Below are 17,450 nucleotides of genomic sequence, written 5' to 3'. Positions count from 1 at the left end.
TATGGAACTGATTGTTCCTTCCTAAGTGGAGCACTTTGCATTTCTCTTTATTAAACCTCATCCTGTTTACCTCTGACCATTTCTCTAACTTGCTAAGGTCATTTTGAATTATGTCCCTATCCTCCAAAGAAGTCGCAACCCCACCCAGTTTGGTATCATCTGCAAACTTAATAAGAGTACTCTCTATCCCAATATCTACATCATTGATGAATAGTACGGATCCCAAAACAGACCCTTGAGGAACTCCACTTGTTATCCCTTTCCAGCAGGATTTAGAACCATTAACAACAACTCTCTGACTACGGTTATCCAGCCAATTATGCACTCACCTTATCGTGGCCCTATCTAAGTTATATTTGCCTAGTTTATCAATAAGAATATCATGCGAGACCGTATCAAATGCCTTACTAAAGTCTAGGTATATGACATCCACCGCTTCTCCCTTATCCACAAGGCTCGTTATCTTATCAAAGAAAGCTATCAGATTAGTTTGGCATGACTTGTTCTTCACAAACCCATGCTGGCTATTCCCTATCACTTTATTACTTTCCAAGTGTTTGCATACGATTTCCTTAATTACCTGCTCCATTATCTTCCCTGGGACAGACGTTAAACTGAGGTACTATCGCAATATTCGGGGTTTTGTCTCTTTCTTATTCTGCATCCACTGGAGGGGAGCGTGATCCGTCACCACGGTAAATTTCCTCCCTAAAAGAAAATATCGTAATGAATCGATTGCCCATTTTAGGGCCAGGGCCTCCTTCTCTATTGTCACGTACCCCTTCTCCCGGGGAAAAAGTTTGCGGCTCAGATATAAGATAGGGTGCCCATCACCCCCCTCCTCCTGCGTCAAGACGGCACTCCTGCACTGCCTCCAGGCCACAAACCTGATCCCATCATACAACCATATCAATTTCAGGTGACACACCGGGCAGGAATCGCGAACGGAAATGCGGACTGCCTGTCATGAATAACCGAGACACCGAGGGGTGAGACGGTAAGGAGGGACCCAGACTTGAGGGGGAAGGTGTGTGACGGGGTAACCCCGCCACTCCCGGAAACAGACGCGGCACGGGGGCACCCCGAACCCGGAGGGACGCCATTAGGACCCGGAGGTCCGGGCGCCAGGGAGGATCGGCACCTGCGTGGGCCCACGCCGAGCGTGACGTCACCAGCGTGTCGCGGGGGCGGGGCGCTTGTTGATGACGTGGGGCGAGGCATCATCGACCCGCACCGGGCGGAGGATTTAAAGATAGCCGCTGCACCCGCAGGAGGAGGAGGCGAGCGGAGGGAAGGAGCAGCTCTGGAGGAGCCGAGAAAGACGGGGTACTGGCGGCCCTGGGTGTGACTAAACCCAGGGGGCCGAGACTAAAGAGCGACGTGACCGGGGGAGAAAGAAGCGGCCCAGGGCGGGACCGCGGAACCCGTGAGTGGGGGAGTTTAGGGTTCGCAGACACCACCCCACCCCCGTTGTGAGTGAGGACCAGTGTCCTGACTCCAGGGCCCTGGGTCGGGGTCCGGAGCGAGGGCAGGCCCGGACCCCCTTTCTCCCCCCCCCCATGTGTTTCAGCTACCAAGGCTGTGGGGTAGCTGGTGCTTTGCGTAACCCGGCGGGACTAGCCGGAATTGCGGGACCTTTGGGGGACAGGAGGGGCGTGCTCGGCGACAGAGCGGCTAAGGGGGGGCCCCCCCTTTTTCGTCTGTGGGGCGCCTTACAATTAGTAACACTAAGCAAACACTAACACAGCTTCCAAAAAATTTCAATTATGTCCACACTGCAATAGCGTTCTTCTGAAGGAAAATCAAAAGAACAGAGGGATTTTTCCAACAGCAATAATCCTCATTCTATGAGGAAGAAACCTTTTTCCAAAAGATCTCTTTCAGATGAAGGCGCGTGTGAACGGGGAAGAGAGAGTTCTTTCGCAAGAAGAGGAAAGAAAAAAAAAGCACAGGTGCTCTCGTGGCCATTCTGCCCATAGCAATCATAGCTGACATGTGAGAGAGCGTTCATTCAGTGTGGATGCCATCTTTTGAAAAAGCAGATCACATTTTTGATGTGCTTTTGCTGTGTGGACAATCTTTTTGGAAGAAGTTTTTAGGCTGAAGTCTAGACATAGCCTAAGTAAGCATGAAAGGGACAAAAATGTCTCTGTTTTTGGAGAACCATCTCTCTGTACTTCTAACATCTGAATTCCTTTTGTAGCTGAAGTAGAGGCTGTGACACTCAGTCAGAAATAATATTATAAGATTTGGAAATGGTACAGGACAGAGCACGAGGAGTAACGGTAGTTCAAACTGGAGAGCCTAATTTGAACTACCTACTCCATGCCTTGTGTAGCCGCGGGCACAGAGTCCGCACTAAGGGGGATTTTAAAATGGCGGCGCCCAGCAAGATGCAAATTAAGCCCGGGATATTTAAATCCCGAGCTTCATTTGCAACTTTGATTGGCTACATTAGCCACCCTAGTTCGAACTAGGGGGCTAGTGTAGACATACCCTAAGGCTGTGTCCAGACTCAGGGTTTTTTTCGGGAAAAGTAGCCTTTTCCCGAAAAAACTTCCCCTGCGTCCAGACTCAAGCCGCATTCTTTCGAAATAATTTCGAAAGAACGCGGCTTTTCTTTCGATGGCGGTAAACCTCGTTTCACGAGGAAGAACGCCTTCTTTCGAAAGTTCCTCTTTCGAAAGAAGGCATTCTTCAATGTAAATAGGGCTTCCTCGAAAGAGAGCATCCAGACTCGCTGGGTGCTCTCTTTCGAAAAAGCGGATTGCTCTTTCGAAAGATCCGCCTGCAGTCTAGACGCGATCTTTCGAAAGAGGCTCTTTCGAAAGATGCTTTCGAAAGAGCCTCTTTCGAAAGAAGCCTGCAGTCTAGACATAGCCTAAGAGACTAACAACACATGTAGATGGGATCAAGAGCTTTCGTGGGCTTAGCCCACTTCTTCAGATGACAGGAGTGTTGGAAGTCCAGAACCAAGAATAAATAAGGGAGGGTGAGGGTGGGGGAGGGAAGAGAAGAGGGAAAAAAATTGGAGGGGTGTGTGTGTGAAAAAAGACAGTGGGTAGATATGTTTCAAAGGGATAGCCAAGCCAGTCTGTAAAAGGAAAAAGTTGACAAACAACCAACAGTGTATTAGCACCTTAAGGACTAAATAGTTAAAAGAGGCTGATAAGAACCATTACTTTGCACTGGGAAAGGAAGAGAACTAACACCAGATTCTACACAGACAAGAACCATTGGCACCTTCATTGTTTGTTTGGTTGATAATGTTCTACCCACTGTCTTTTTTCACACACACCCTTCCCCCAATTCTACCCCCCTCCCTCCTTCCCTTTTTTATTCTTGGATCTGGACTTCTAACACTCCAGTCATCTGAAGAAGTGGACTGTGCCCATGAAAGCTCATGATCCCATCTCCATGTTTTGTTAGTCTATAAGGTGCTATCAGACTATTTGTTGTTTTTTAAGTGTTTCCTGTTACAGACAAACCCGGCTCCCCCTCTGAAACTTTTGATAAAATAAATAACCCCTGCTATAGGCCCTGGAGCTCTGTCCCAGTGGGATCAGTCGGCGTGACAGTCACTGCTCTGCTTGCTGAGCCAGCGCAAGGAGCCCCACAGTCAGCTGCTCATCTCTGCCAGCCCCAGCCCTGGGGAAAGCTGGTAACCCACCTCCCTACCACTGGGGAAAAGCTAGAGGCAGCTGTCCCTGGGGTGGGATTTAAACCCACAATCCCACGTTTTACAGACTTATGCATTAGGCCACCATGGGATCCACCGCAAACCCACCCTTCTCAAGTCTTCCAGTGTATTCTCAAATGTTCTTTATGACAGACACCTCTTGGCTGTTTGGGGAGCGGAGGAGCGGTGTGTGCGCTTCCTGAGAAGTTGGAGCTGGAGTGCAGTCCCAGGACTCCTAGTCCTCTCTCTGCCCTCCACACAGGAAGAAAGGCAGGCGGCAGGGGAAAGAAAGTCCCTGGGGGTGCGACAGACTCAGCTTTTCATGAAGCTTTTCGGCTGTTTAGGGGACGGGAGGAGCAGCCTGAGACCCCAGACTTGGCATGCAGCTGCGGGATCCCTGGGTACCAGCTGAGCTGTCTCTGTCTTCTCCCCTAGCCAGACCCCACGAGTACCCTGCCCCAGCCCTCACCAGCACCCTTCCCCCAGCCAGACACCATACGACACCTGCCCCCTGCCCAGGCCCCCACCAGCACCCCTGCACCTACCTCATGGCAAGACACCCGCTAGCACCCCCGCTCCTGCCTCGTGGCCAGAAACCCATTGGCACCCTGCTTCTGCCCCCTGTTTCCTGGCCAGACACCTACCCCCACCTTGCTCTGGTACCCTATTTTCCACCCAGATTCTACACCCCCATCCCTATTCCACTCACTGAAAGCCCTGTCCCGCACACTGGATCCCTCATTTTTGGCTCCATCTCAGAATGTAGAGAGGCCCACAAATTCCACTAACCCTGGGACCCCAGAAGAGTTAATCTGGCCTGAAGCCCTAAACCTCAGTCCTACTTACCCTCCCCATCAGGTTGGATGCCAGGGGAGGGAGGTGTCTCAGTTGGGGGCACATTAGTGAGACTTGGGGGGTTTGGAGGGGTTTTTTTTGCATTTCACTTGTGTGGTCCGCAAATGACTCTTCTGTAGGTCAGTGACACCTGACTCAAAACAGGTACCCTGCCCCTGTCATAAAGAAATACAACACTGAAACATTTTGTGTTTGACATAATATTTTATTTAAAAATGAAGCCTGGCCAACAAGCCCCCAATTGGGGCCAAGCCCCCATCTAGCCGCAGCATCATAACACTCCTGCACTGCCTCCAGGCCACAAACCTGATCCCATCATACACCTGAACCCCCTGCCGTGAGCCCCTCACATTGTCAAACACTTGTACCCCACATCCCCAATCTTGTGCATCACCCACTCACTGCAAACCTGTGCCCTGAGCCCATCATACTCCCAACCTCTCTGTCCTGAGCCCCTCACACACGCCAACCCAAACTCCTGCACCCCCACATCTGCAAGCCTGTGGTTTGCTCAGTACCCCAATCCTCCACCTGACCCCAACACTCCCCAGCCTGGAGCCCCTTCTCCACCTTCTGCACCCAAATTCCCTCCCAGATCTTGAACCTTTCACCCCTTCCTACACCCAAATCCCTCATTCCCACCCCAGAGCTTGCACATCTTATTTCAACCCAGTGAGCCCGTATAAGGGCTGAGGATAGCAAGTGATGGAGAGGAGGGGAATGGAGAGGACAGGGCCTCACAGAAGGGATGGGGTCTTGGGGAAGGGATGGGGTAGATCTTGGCTTTCCCTGACATTTAAAAAGTGATCTTGGGTGTAAAAAGGTTGGAGACCACTGCCATAAGGAATCACTTTATTATTTTGAAATAGTGTAACCTGGAATCTTTTGGTCAGCCTAGGTTGTAGGCTGAAAGCTGAAATCACTGAGAAACTGACAAAGAGCTGAAATCACTAGGTTTGGCCCAGAGCCAGACCCATCTCAGAAGCAGCAGCAGAGGGTCAGTGGGGCTACTGGCATGAGCAGCAGCAGGCATCCAGCAGGTTGGCTGGCAGGAGCAGCAGCAGGCGGCCAGAGGGGTAGATGGCAGGGGCAGGTAGCCAGCAGGGCGGCTGGCAGGAGCAGTAGCAGGCAGCCAGCAGGGTGGCTGGCGGGAGCAAATGGCCAACAGGAGCACTTGTTGGTGGCACTGTCACATGCTCAATGAATGGAGACATCAGGGTGATGTGTCTGGTCTACACTGACTGGACAAAACTGTACCTGGGGTGTTTTAAGTGGGGTTAGACTAAGACCATTAAGAAAAGTGGTGTCATCTCCCCAATATGGCCTTGCATGCACCGTACCTGTCAAGTCAAATCACATAGCATCTCACCCCACAATAAATCACTGGAATCCGTGTTCCATAGAGTTACCTGGGATGATGGAGTCTGTGCGGTGGTCGTACAGCATCCCCAGCTGGAAAGGACGGCCCAGTGCCGGCATCGCAATGGCTGCTTCCTCAACCGAGGCCAGGCTTGTAACTGAGAGATTTGCCCACACCTAGAACACAAGGCCAATGTATTTACAGCTCACAGCACAGACCCTCGTGACGGCCCCGTTCTCTTTGCATGAGAGCGCTGATCTCACTGCTGTTCATTATTCTGCAAGTCACTACCATTCCATCAGAGAGGAATGCATTCTAGGGACTATCACAGGCATTGATTGAACTATAGGCTGGCCTTTTGAAAAGTTATTGAAAGGTTTTAACCTTGTGGTCTCCTCACCTCAAAAAAGATATTTTGGCCTTGGAAAGGGTTCAGAAAAGGGCAACTAAAATGATTAGAGGTTTGGAACGGGTCCCATATGAAGAGAGGCTAAAGAGACTGGGACTTTTCAGTTTAGAAAAGAAGAGACGGAGGGGGGATATGATAGAGGTCTATAACATCATGAGTGGTGTGGAGAAGGTGAATAAAGAAAAGTTATTTATTTGTTCCCATAACAGAAGAACTAGAGGACACCAAATGAAATTAATGGGTAGCAGGTTTAAAACTACTAAGTGAAAGTTCTTCTTCACACAGCGTGTAGTCAACCTGTGGAACTTCTTGCCAGAGGAGGCTGTGAAGGCTAGAACTCTAACAGAGTTTAGAGAAGCTAGATAATTTCATGGAGGTTAGGTCCATATAAGGCTATTAGCCAGGGAATAGAAATGGGTCCCTGGCCTCTGTTTGTCAGAGGCTGGAGATGGATGGCTTGAGGCAAATCACTTGATCATTGTCTCAGTCCACCCCCTCTGGGGCACCTGCTGCTGGCCACTGTCGGCAGACAGGCTACTGGGCTAGATGGACCTTTGGTCTGACCCAGTACGGCCATTCTTATGTTTTTATGTTAACCTGAAAGCAGGATAAAGAAGGCTGAGAGCGACAGAGAGCAATTTCAATCAAGTGTCATTGATATGAGTCGGGGAGCATAATGTTATAAAATCTAATTCCATGGACATATTAGTGATAGGCAAATCAGGGAGGTGTCATTTGATTTGTAAAAATCTACAGAATCACAATGTTAATGGCATCACTCTCTATGGTGTAGCAGGAGGGACTCTCTGTCTACTTGGCTCCCAACCCCAGGGCCTTCAGTTGGTGGACATGTTCATAATACAATGTTGTCAGAAATGGGTGTAGTGGGTATCACTCGGTGACACTGTTGGATTCCAATATGATCACACAACCCATTGTTGCAACCACTGTTCTATGTTTTCCCCAAATCACGTACAAAGTGGGCCAAGTCTCTCTTTACGTGAACAAAGGGAAGGTGTGATGGGGTGAGGCAACCCCGCACTAAGGGTGCCCCCCCCCAGCGAGGCAGGGAGAAGTGGCGCGGCTTTGCTCGCCATTGCCAAGGACGCGGTCCGCGGGGCAGCCGGGACGCACCGCTTGGCAGGCAGCTTAACCGGCACGGCCCCGAGCACCGTGGGGGGTGACGGGGTGAGGCAACCCCATGCTAAGGGTGCCCCCCCCAGTGAGGCAGGGAGAAGCGGCGCGGCTTTTCTCGCCGCCGCCGAGGACACAGTCGGCGGGGCAGCCGGGACGCACCGCTTGGCAGGCGGCTTAACCGGCGCAGCCCTGAGCACCGTAGGGGAAGTGCCCCCCACGTTGGGAGAGACGGTGGCAATGGGGGAGGAACGCCACTCCACCAGCCGCGGAGCGGGCGGCCCCGCAGACGTCCCCAATCAGCCTTATTCCCCACTGATGCTGGCGGCAAGGAGGATGCCGGGGGTGAGTGGAGACAGCTGGGGAGGAGAAGGTGGAGCCGCGGGCGAAAACCGGTGCAGGCGTTCTGGAGGGGTGGAGGCGGCACCCTCCCCAGGTATAAAACCCACAGAGTCAGGAGGGGAGGGGGAGGTGAGGAGGAAGACTTTGGATGAAGGGACTGAGAGGCACGAGGAAGCAACGGGACAAGCCGACTGGTGAGCGGACGAGCGAGAGCGTGAGGAAGCAGCCCAGGGCGGGTGCATACAGGAGCCCGCGGGCTGATGTGTTGAGGCTCTTTGCCCCATCAGCCAGGTTGGGGGAGAGAGGTTAGTCTCCCCCACCTTAGGGCCCTGGGCTGGGGTCTGGAGAGAGGGAGGGCCTGGACCTCCCCTCACCTCCTCGCTCAAGGGATCGTCTGGGCGACCGAAGGGAGGGTTGACCGGGCACCGTTTAATGAAGACCAGGAGTGACTGAGACAGCGAACAGGGCGGCGGGCCTGCTCGGGGCGGTGTGAGCCCGTGGACCCCATAACAGAAGGCTAAAGGGGCACTTGATGACAGTCTACAGATATATATGGGGCAGAGAGCATTACCTTGTGCAGTAATGGGAGTTCTTTGAGATGTGTGTCCCCATGGATGTTCCACTCTAGGTGCTGGTACATCCTCGCACTGGTGACCAGAGATATTTTCTAGCAGTGCCCTGCCACACCATGCATGTGAAGTGGTGTTGTATGCACCAGTGCCAAAGTTTCCTTGCCTCAGTGCAATGGGAGTTGGACCATGCTCCTCCCCGGCAATTGATGTAGTGTATGCATGATGTGTTGTCTGTTAGGATGTGGATGGTCTTGCTTTTGATGGAAGAAAATAGAGGCATGGTTGTGGAAGAAAATAGAGGCATGGTTGTAGCGTACTGCTCTTAACTCCAGGAGGTTGATGTGAAGTTATTGTTCATGATAAAACCATTAGCCCTGCACTGTATAGGAGTCCAGATGTGCTCCCTAGCTCATAAGGAAATGTCTGTAGTTATGGTAATCAGTGGGGAAGATTGTTGAAATGGAATGCCCTCTAGCATGTTGTATGGCTGTGTCCACCAGTGTAGTGTCACCAGAACTTGTGGTGGTATATTGACTGTTTTGTGTAGCAAGTCCTTGTAAGGGATGTAAACAGTGGCCAATCATGCTTGAAGGCATCTCATATGGAGTCTGGCTAGTCTCACCACCTATGTTGTGGCCATCATGTGACCAACTATTTCATAACAGCTGCATACTGTTGTAACTGACAAAGCCTGTACTCAAGTATCAGAGAGGTAGCAGTGTTAGTTTGGATCTGCAAAAGCGAAGTGGGTCTATGCTCCAATACATCTGTTAGTCTATAAGGTGCTACAGGACTCCGTGTCACTTTAGCAAAGCCTGTACTTGAGGGTAGTGAGTGACTTGAACCTGTGTTCGAGTAGTGTTGTTCTGTTTGTCATAGAGTCATATAGTCATAGAACTGGAAGAGACCTCAGGAGGTCATCAAGTCCAGCCCCCTGCTCTAGGCAGGACCAATCCCATCTAAATCAACACAGCCAGGGCTTTGTCATGCTGAGACTTTAAAACCTCTAGGGATGGAGATTCCACCACCTCCCTAGAGTACCCATCCCAGTCAGGGCCGCTTTATGACTTTCGTGGGCCCTAGGCACTTTGGCACATTTGCCTTTGTGGGCCCCTTCCTCCATAAAAAAAATATTAAAAATTATTTTTGATATAACTTTAAATACTTCAACATTTTATTTTATTTCTGTTTTGGGCAAAAATTAATAGATTTCTGATGTGAGAAAAAAATTAAAACATTTTCTTCGACCCTAAAAGTTCTTTTTTCTACTTCTGATTTTATAAGTCAGCCCTGATTCCAGTGCTTCCCCTCCCTCCTAGTGAAATAGTTTTTCCTAATAGTCAACCTAGACCTCCCCCACTGTAACTTGAGCCCATTGCTCCTTGTTCTGCCATCTGTCACTACTGAGAACAGCCTTTCTCCATCCTCTTTGGAACCTCCCTCCAGGGAGTTGAAGGCTGCTCTCAAATCCCCCCTCGCTCTTCTCTTCTGCAGACTAAACAAACCCAAATCCCTCAGCCACTCCTCATAGGTCAAGTGCTCCAGCCCTCTCATCATTTTGGTTGCCCTCCGCTGGACCCTCTCCAATGTGTCCACATCCTCTCTATAGCAGAGGGCCCAGAACTAGATACAATACTCCTGTTGTGCCTCACCAGAGCCAAATAAAGGGAAATAATGACTTCTCCAGATCTGCTGGCAATGCTCCTCCTAATGCAATTTAATATGCCATTAGCCTTCTTGGCTACAAGGGCACACTCTTGACTCATATCTAGCTTCTCATCCACTGTAATTCCCAGGTCCTTTTCTGCAGAACTGCTATTTAGCCATTCATTCCCTAGCCTGTAACTATGCTTGGGATTCTTCCCTCCCAAGTGCAGGACTCTACACTTGTCCTTGTTGAATCTCATCAGATTTCTTTTGTCCCAATCCTCCAATTTGTCTAGGTCACTCTGGACCCTATCCCTACCCTTGAGAGTATCTACCTCTCCTCCTAGATTAGTGTCATCCACAAACTTGCTGATGGTGCAATCCATCCCCTCATCCAGGTCATTAATAAAGATGTTGAACAAATCTGGCCTTAGAACCGATTCTTGGGACACTCTGCTAGAAACCGACCACCAACCTGACATCGAGCCATTGATCACTACTCATTGGGCCCAATAGTCTAGTCAGTTTTCTGTCCACCTTACAGTCCATTTATCCAATCCATACTCCCTTAACTTGCTGGCAAGAATATTGTGGGAGATGGTATCAAAAGTTTTGCTAGAGCTAAGGTATATTACATCCACTGACTTCCCCATATCCACAGAGCCAGTTACCTCATCATACAAGCTGAGAAGTTGTGATGGAGTCTAATGGAGCACCTAAAATCTTCAGAGCCTGTGTGGGCAACAATGTGGTTTTACATGGTTGATATGGAATCTAAGGCTGAGTAGTAGAGTGATAGTCTTGTTGACCGTGTCCTGGGTATCTTGATATGATGTGCCTTTGATAAGGTGATTTTCCAAATACAGAATGACTATCTTCCCTACGCCTAGGAGGTATGCTGCTATGATGTCTAGGGTTTTTTAGATGACTTTTGGTGCTGCTGATAAACCAAATGGAAAGACTTGATATTGTTAGTGGTCAGTTCCTAACATAAAGTGTAGGAAACATCTGTGTGCTGGGTGGATCATTATATGAAAATAGGCATCTTGGAGGTCGAGGGCTAAGAACCAGTTTCTGTTGTCTAATGCCAATATATGACCATCCTGAACCTTCAATATATTATGTGCTTGTTAAGTTTTCTGAGCTCTAGTATGGTCTCCACCCCTGTGTCTTCTTCTGCGTGAGGAAGTATTTTGAATAAAACCCTGCTCCTTGATAGCCCAAAGGGACTGGTTCTATGGCCTTGATTTTTTGCAGATGTTGAACCTCTGACTGTAGGAGGTTTTTGTGAGGGGGTTTCTGAAGACGGACAGGGAAGGAGGTTGGTAGGGGAAATATATGTGAAAGGTATGGAGTAGCCCAGACTGATGATATCTAAGACCCACTGGTTGGATTTTATCTCAGGTCACTGTTGGAAAAAGGCCCATAGCCAATGGGTAAATTGAAGGTTGGATGGTGTAGATGGTGGTATAGTGGGGATGTTGCTTGAGCCCTCAACCAAATCTTCAAAACTGCTGCTTTGGCATGGACGGTTGATTTACATAAGATTGTTGCTGATGATGAGGTCTGTGCTTTTACTGTCTGTGCCTATTAGACTGACTCTATGACTCCCTTGGCCTTGAGTAGGTGTTATACCTCTGGCATTTATTTGGTGGGTATACATCCCCAGTGTTGTAATGGGATAAGAGGGAAGGTCCTTTCATGGACTGAGAACTGGTTAAAAGACAGGAAACAAAGGGTAGGAATAAATGGTAAGTTTTCAGCATGGAGAGCTAGGGGATCACCCAAGGGTCAGTCCTGGGACCAATCCTATTCAACTTATTTATAAATGATCTAGATAAAGAAGTAAATAGTGAAAGGCAAAATCTGCAAAGGTTTCCAAACTGCTCAAGAGGCCCCGTGCATGACAATTGCCATGGCACTGCTATGTGCAGCAGGATCCATGATGTCTAAGGCCACTTGGAGCGCTGTGCAGGTGATGGCCGCCATCTTGGGTGCCATTTTGAATCGCCAGGGGCTGGGGGTGGGAAGAGCTGGGGCCAATGGGGGGAGCAGGAGCGGCTTTGTGAGCTGCATTTTTTGGGGGAAGAGCCACATGTGGCTTGCAAGCCACGGGTTGGCCACAGCTGATCTAGTTGATCGTAACTCCCAGGGAAGGTGTCTCTGTGTCGATGAGGAGTGTTGGGACAAAAAACTTTGTGATCCCGTGTCTGCCTCACTCATTGATATTGATGGTGCTGGAGATCCAGGGGAATATATTGAATAGGCAGACAATACCGGTGAATGCAGTGCTCATCAGACATCAACCTGAATATGCTGACTGGGTACCAGGGTGTGTCTTGGTGTATCCTTCTGTGGTGCCATCTTGGTTGGTGCCAATGATGGTGCAGTCAGTGCCAGAGGCACCATTGGTGTCGGAGCCCCAGAAGATGGTAATCAGGAGGGCTGTGTCTACACTGGCATGAATTTCCGGAAATGCTTAAAACGGAATACTATTCCATTTTCAGTTTTTCTGGAAAAGGAGCGTCTACATTGGCAGGCTGCTTTTCCGGAAAAGCCCTTTTTCCGGAAAAGTGTCTGTGGCCAATGTAGATGCGCTTTTCCAGAAAAGAGCCCCGATCGCCATTTTCGCGATCGGGGCTTTTTTCCGGAAAAGACTACTGGGCTGTCTACACTGGCCCTTTTCTGGAACAGTGTTCCGGAATAAGGACTTATGCCCGAGCTGGAGCAGAATAGTTTTTCCGGAATAGAGGCTGATTTTGTACAGTAGAGCATCGTTGCTTTTCCGGAAATTCAAGGGGCCAGTGTAGACAGCTCGCAGCTTATTCCAGAAAAGCAGCTGATTTTCCGGAATAAGTGGCCCAGTGTAGACACAGCCCATGGGTCAGCTTTGATGCCATGTTCTGTGCTGATTTTGGTGTGGTCTTAGATGCCGCATCAGGCATCAGTGCTGATGTTGATAACAGTGCTAAGGACTGGTGCCTAGATTCTGAAGCACACATTTACGAGGTGCACTATGCTTCATCAGCACGGTGCCGGAGGTGCTGGGCTTATCGGCAGTGCTCGTTCTGGATGAGCTCAGTGCCGAGGGCAGGGGACTGTCTGGAGAAGTCCTGGCCTTTGTCTTTGCCCTGTCTGATGAGGAGGAGGGATGGTTCTTATCTGAGATTGGGAAGTTTTCCCTCTCTTGAGTCCTTGCTGAAACAAGCGAGTCATCTTGAGCTGGCTGGAGGGACTTTTCATAGGAAGAATCTTCAGGTGGTTGGCTCGGTCCTGTCTTGCTCATGTGGTGAGATTACAGCAATGGGGCATTTTATATGTAAGCAGGGGCTGAACTGCTGCTTGCTATCAGTCAGCTAAAAGGAGAAAGCTGCCCAGGGCGTGGGTGAGCCCACTACAATTGTTTAGCTCTGCAAGATAATTAACTGTTAACTGTTGATATGTAAATACAGCTCATGTCGAGATGGGGAAGGAATCCGAGGTGTGGCTATGTAAATCCAACTCAGCCAGGGCTGATGGAGGATCAGTGTTGGAATGGAATGTGGAGAACTGTAACTAATTTGGGGCTGTTGAGGGGGTCACAAACCATGCTACCCCTAAATGTGGAAACTGTAAAATATGCCACCAGTGCTTGCAGGAGAGACACCATCACTGTAAGAGGCCTCCAAGGAACAAGCCTCCCTGCTTCCAGAGTTGAGTGGACTCAGCTGCATAGGAAGGGCTAAAGGGCTTGAGTCAGTCTGCCTCACACCTGCCAGGTGTGAGTTGTAAGACTGGCCCAACATGCACCTTTGCCCCTTTGTTTTAAGGACAGACCTAAAGCAGACTCCATGAGGAGTCTTTTTGCTAGTCCAGTGGAAGCTGGATTCCTTTGCCAGTCTAGGAGGTGTCTAAAGAGTTGAAATCACTGCTTTGGCTGGGAGCCAGACCCATTGCAGCCAGCGAAGTGGTGGGCAGCCGGTAGGAGTGGCGGCGGCCAGTGGAGTGGCTGGTGGGATCGACTGGCAGGCAGCTAGTAGGAGTGGCGGCAGGCAAGCAGTGGCACGGCGCAGCTGTTAGGAGCAGCAGCAGGCGACCAGCAGAGCATCCAGTGGAGCGTGGCGGAGTGGCTCACGTAAAAGACTGCAGCAGAACCTACGGAGAGGTGGGGCTGTCGGCCTCGGACCATGTAAGGTGCCCGTATCTATTCCCCCACCCCCATTTCCACCCAGGTTGGGAGGTAAAAACCTGCAGGTGACCTTTTGAACTCTGGGCAGCATTGACCAGGGACAGAGACTTTAGGGGTGTTGGACTTTGGGACTTCGGGCGATTCTTGGCTGGGGGGGGGCTTAGTTCATGTTTGGGCTATGAACTCTGTTTGTGGTATTTTCCCAAGTTAATGCCGTTTGACTTCTCTCTCTCTTTCATTAAATGTTTCACTCAGACTCAGTGCTTGCGAGTGGGGAAGCATTGCCTCTCAGAGGCACCCAGGGGTGTGTGAATTTCCCAGGCTACTGGGTGGGAGTTTGAGCCGGTTCTGTGTGAGATGAACCCCAAGATATTGAACCCAGCCCTGGTTGCTGCCAGGCCTACCCGGAAGAAGGGTTACATATACAAGAGGAATGCCTGTTAGAGACAGGCACAGTATCTCTGCATGAGTCACGTCTCTTGAATCCTGGTGAGCCAGATATCTTCAACTGGAGAGAATGCAGGAAAACAAACTTTTTTTTTTTTAATTTTTGACGAAAAAATAGGGGGAAGGATTCAAAAACTTGGAAAAGGATGAAAACTGAAGAAGTTTTTAACTTTTTTGATGTTTTGGGTCTGAGGAGAGTGACAGCAAAGGAGCTCCATCTGCTGTTGATGGCGGTAGAGGAGGAACTGAGGCTCCACACCATGTGCACAACTAACTGCACATGTGTAGTACAGCAAGGCACTGTTGAAAAGATCTCTGATCAGTGGCATGAGGATGCACCAGCACCTAGAGTCAGAGTCGACGCAAGGTATGGGTGAGGCGGGCTACCGCCCGGGGCACCCCATTGTAGGGGCACCACACAGGGCTACTGGGCCAGGCGGGGGTGGCACTATGCATGCTCCAGGTGCCCACGGCGGGGCTACACATGCGTCACACTCCCGGAGGCCGTCCCACACTCCCAAGGTCCAGGGCACACGAATGACTCGGGCCAGCACTGCCTAGAGTGGAGCACCCATGGGGACATCACTCAAAGAAGAACAAATATTTAATAACTAGCCAATTAGCCCATCATAAGACGAGATTTTCTGGTCTCTCCTCCATGTCGGTCTTCTCTCCTGAGCCTCCGGTCTCTCACTCCGTCTCTCTCTCTCTCCTCCACCTACTGCCTCCCCCTCCCTCTCTCTCAGCTCTCCTCTGCCTCCTGCCTCTCTCTTTCACTTCTCCTCCCCCTCCTGCCTCTCACTCAGGGGACCATGGAGCCCAAATGGCCATTTGGGCTCTGCACTCCCTGTGTTGCATGAGGAGCACGGAGCCCAAACGGTCGCTTGCGCCACTTGCTCCTACATGGCTGAGCGGCGCAAAATTCAGCCGAGTGCCATGGTGGGAGGTGAAGGGGGGCGGGGCGGTGACATTCACGGCCAGGGGGCAGGGCCTGGAGCCGCTCTCACGCCGCAGGTCACTGCCCCGCGCCCCTTCTCCTCCCGCCGAGGTGATCATCTGACTTCTGCACCACTCAGCTGGGCCACCGCGGGGGAGCAAGTGGAGCAAGCAGCCATTTGGGCCCCGCACTTCCCATGCAGCACGGGCCGCCCAGAGGGAACAGCCAGCATTTCAGTGTTACAGACTCACAAACACTGGGCTACTATATATATGATAAGTTCTTCAATCGAGCAGAAAAAGGTCTAACATGATCCAATGGCTGGAAGCTGAAGACAGACACATTTATACTGTACGTTTTTAGCAATGAGAGTAATTAATCAGTGGGACAATTTATGAAGGACTGTGGTGGATTCTCCATCCCTAACAATTTTTAAATTAGGACAGGATATTTTCCAAAAGAACTGCTGGAGGACTTACTATGGGACAGGTCTCTGGCGTGTGCTATACAGAAGGGCAGACCAGATGATCACAGAGGTCCCTTCTGTTCTTGGAGTCTAAGAAGCTGTGGTTTAGCCCTTTGTTCCTCCGTATCTCATCTTGAAATTATAAGATAAAGCTTGGCATCCATCAATTTTACCACATACAGATAAGCCAAGAAAAATACTTACATTGATAATTTACAGATAGGCAAAATAGGAAAAATGCTCTGGACATTATATTAGTGTTGATTTGAATAAATATATTTTGCATATTTTGACACGATGTTGGATCCCACTATAATTTTGCACAACATTTAAACAGATGAAAGTTGCAAAACAATGTTTGAAAATTAAAAATCATTATCCATAGGAATTAAGGAATGATAACAATTGAATTCTGCTAAGTCTATTGATTTATGGGCTTGTATCTGGCCGTGTCTAAACGAGCCCTCTTTGGAAGCCTGGGTCTCAGGAGACTCAAGTTCTGTTGACTGCCCAGCCGATGACGGAGTGAGGGAGGATCGAGTGACCTTGTAATGGAGGATGCCAGCATGATGGTAGGGTCTCCACCAGATGTGCCAGAGGAGGGAGAGAGGGAGGTTGGCAGGGAAGGCCAGTTGTGTGTGAGCGGAAATGGAATGAAGAATCCCTGTGACACAGTCAGGCTGGAGAGCTGCAAGCGGGCAGATCTGTTAGCCACAGGATGTGAAAGGCCTCTTCTGTATTAGCTGAAATGGGACCACTTAGGTCAGTTAGGCTATGTCTACACTAGCTCGGTAGTTTGAGCTAGGTAGGCAAATGAGGGCAACAGGAATTGCAAATGAAGCCTGGGATTTAAATATCATTTGCATCTTCCTGGGCGCCGCGGCACGGAGTAGGTAGTTCGAATTAGAGATCCTAATGATTCTTTGGGCACAGATGGAGGGGGAGGGAGAGACAAGGGAAATGGGAGGCTATGCTCCTTCCCACAGGAGAACAGCCAAAACTGAGTCCCTACTAGAGGAAGAGCTGACACCCCAGGGCAACTGACAGACACCCTGACCCAGTGAGAGGGCAGCAAAAGATACACGTGTGGGATTTTGTTCATGAGACTGTTTCCTTTATGTCTGGTGAAGTGTCACCCCTTAGGCCAACTTTTAGGTCTTCCCTAAATGAGCACAGCCAGGGAAAGGCAAATCCTGCCCTGAGTGGGGGCTGTTTACCCCAGGCCCACCAACACCAGAGGGGGAAGTGACAATCTGGTAAGAGAAAGCAGGTGCCTTGTTGTCACCGAATGTGGGGGAGTCACCAGGCCCTGAACCCCCATCCACAGCCAGACGTGACTCTCAGGCGGCAAGTGGAAGAGAAGGTTTATTGGTTCCCAGGGACACAGTGTAGCACAGACTTGTTACACGGACAAGGAGCAGATAATACAACCCA

General features: G+C 50.1%; 1 protein-coding gene across 2 annotated transcripts in view; it reads left to right on the top strand.

Annotated features, from left to right (window-relative positions):
- The window catches only part of LOC112545555 (stonustoxin subunit alpha-like), a 298,534-nt gene that overhangs the window by 85,215 nt on the left and 195,869 nt on the right, over window positions 1–17,450 (top strand). The window lies entirely within an intron of this gene.

This window comes from Pelodiscus sinensis, chromosome 2 (genome assembly GCF_052426305.1).
Source record: "Pelodiscus sinensis isolate ZL-2025 chromosome 2, ASM5242630v1, whole genome shotgun sequence".
Lineage (NCBI taxonomy): Eukaryota > Metazoa > Chordata > Testudines > Trionychidae > Pelodiscus > Pelodiscus sinensis.
Note: the sequence above shows the minus strand (reverse complement) of the source record. Positions and strands in the feature narration are given on the sequence as shown.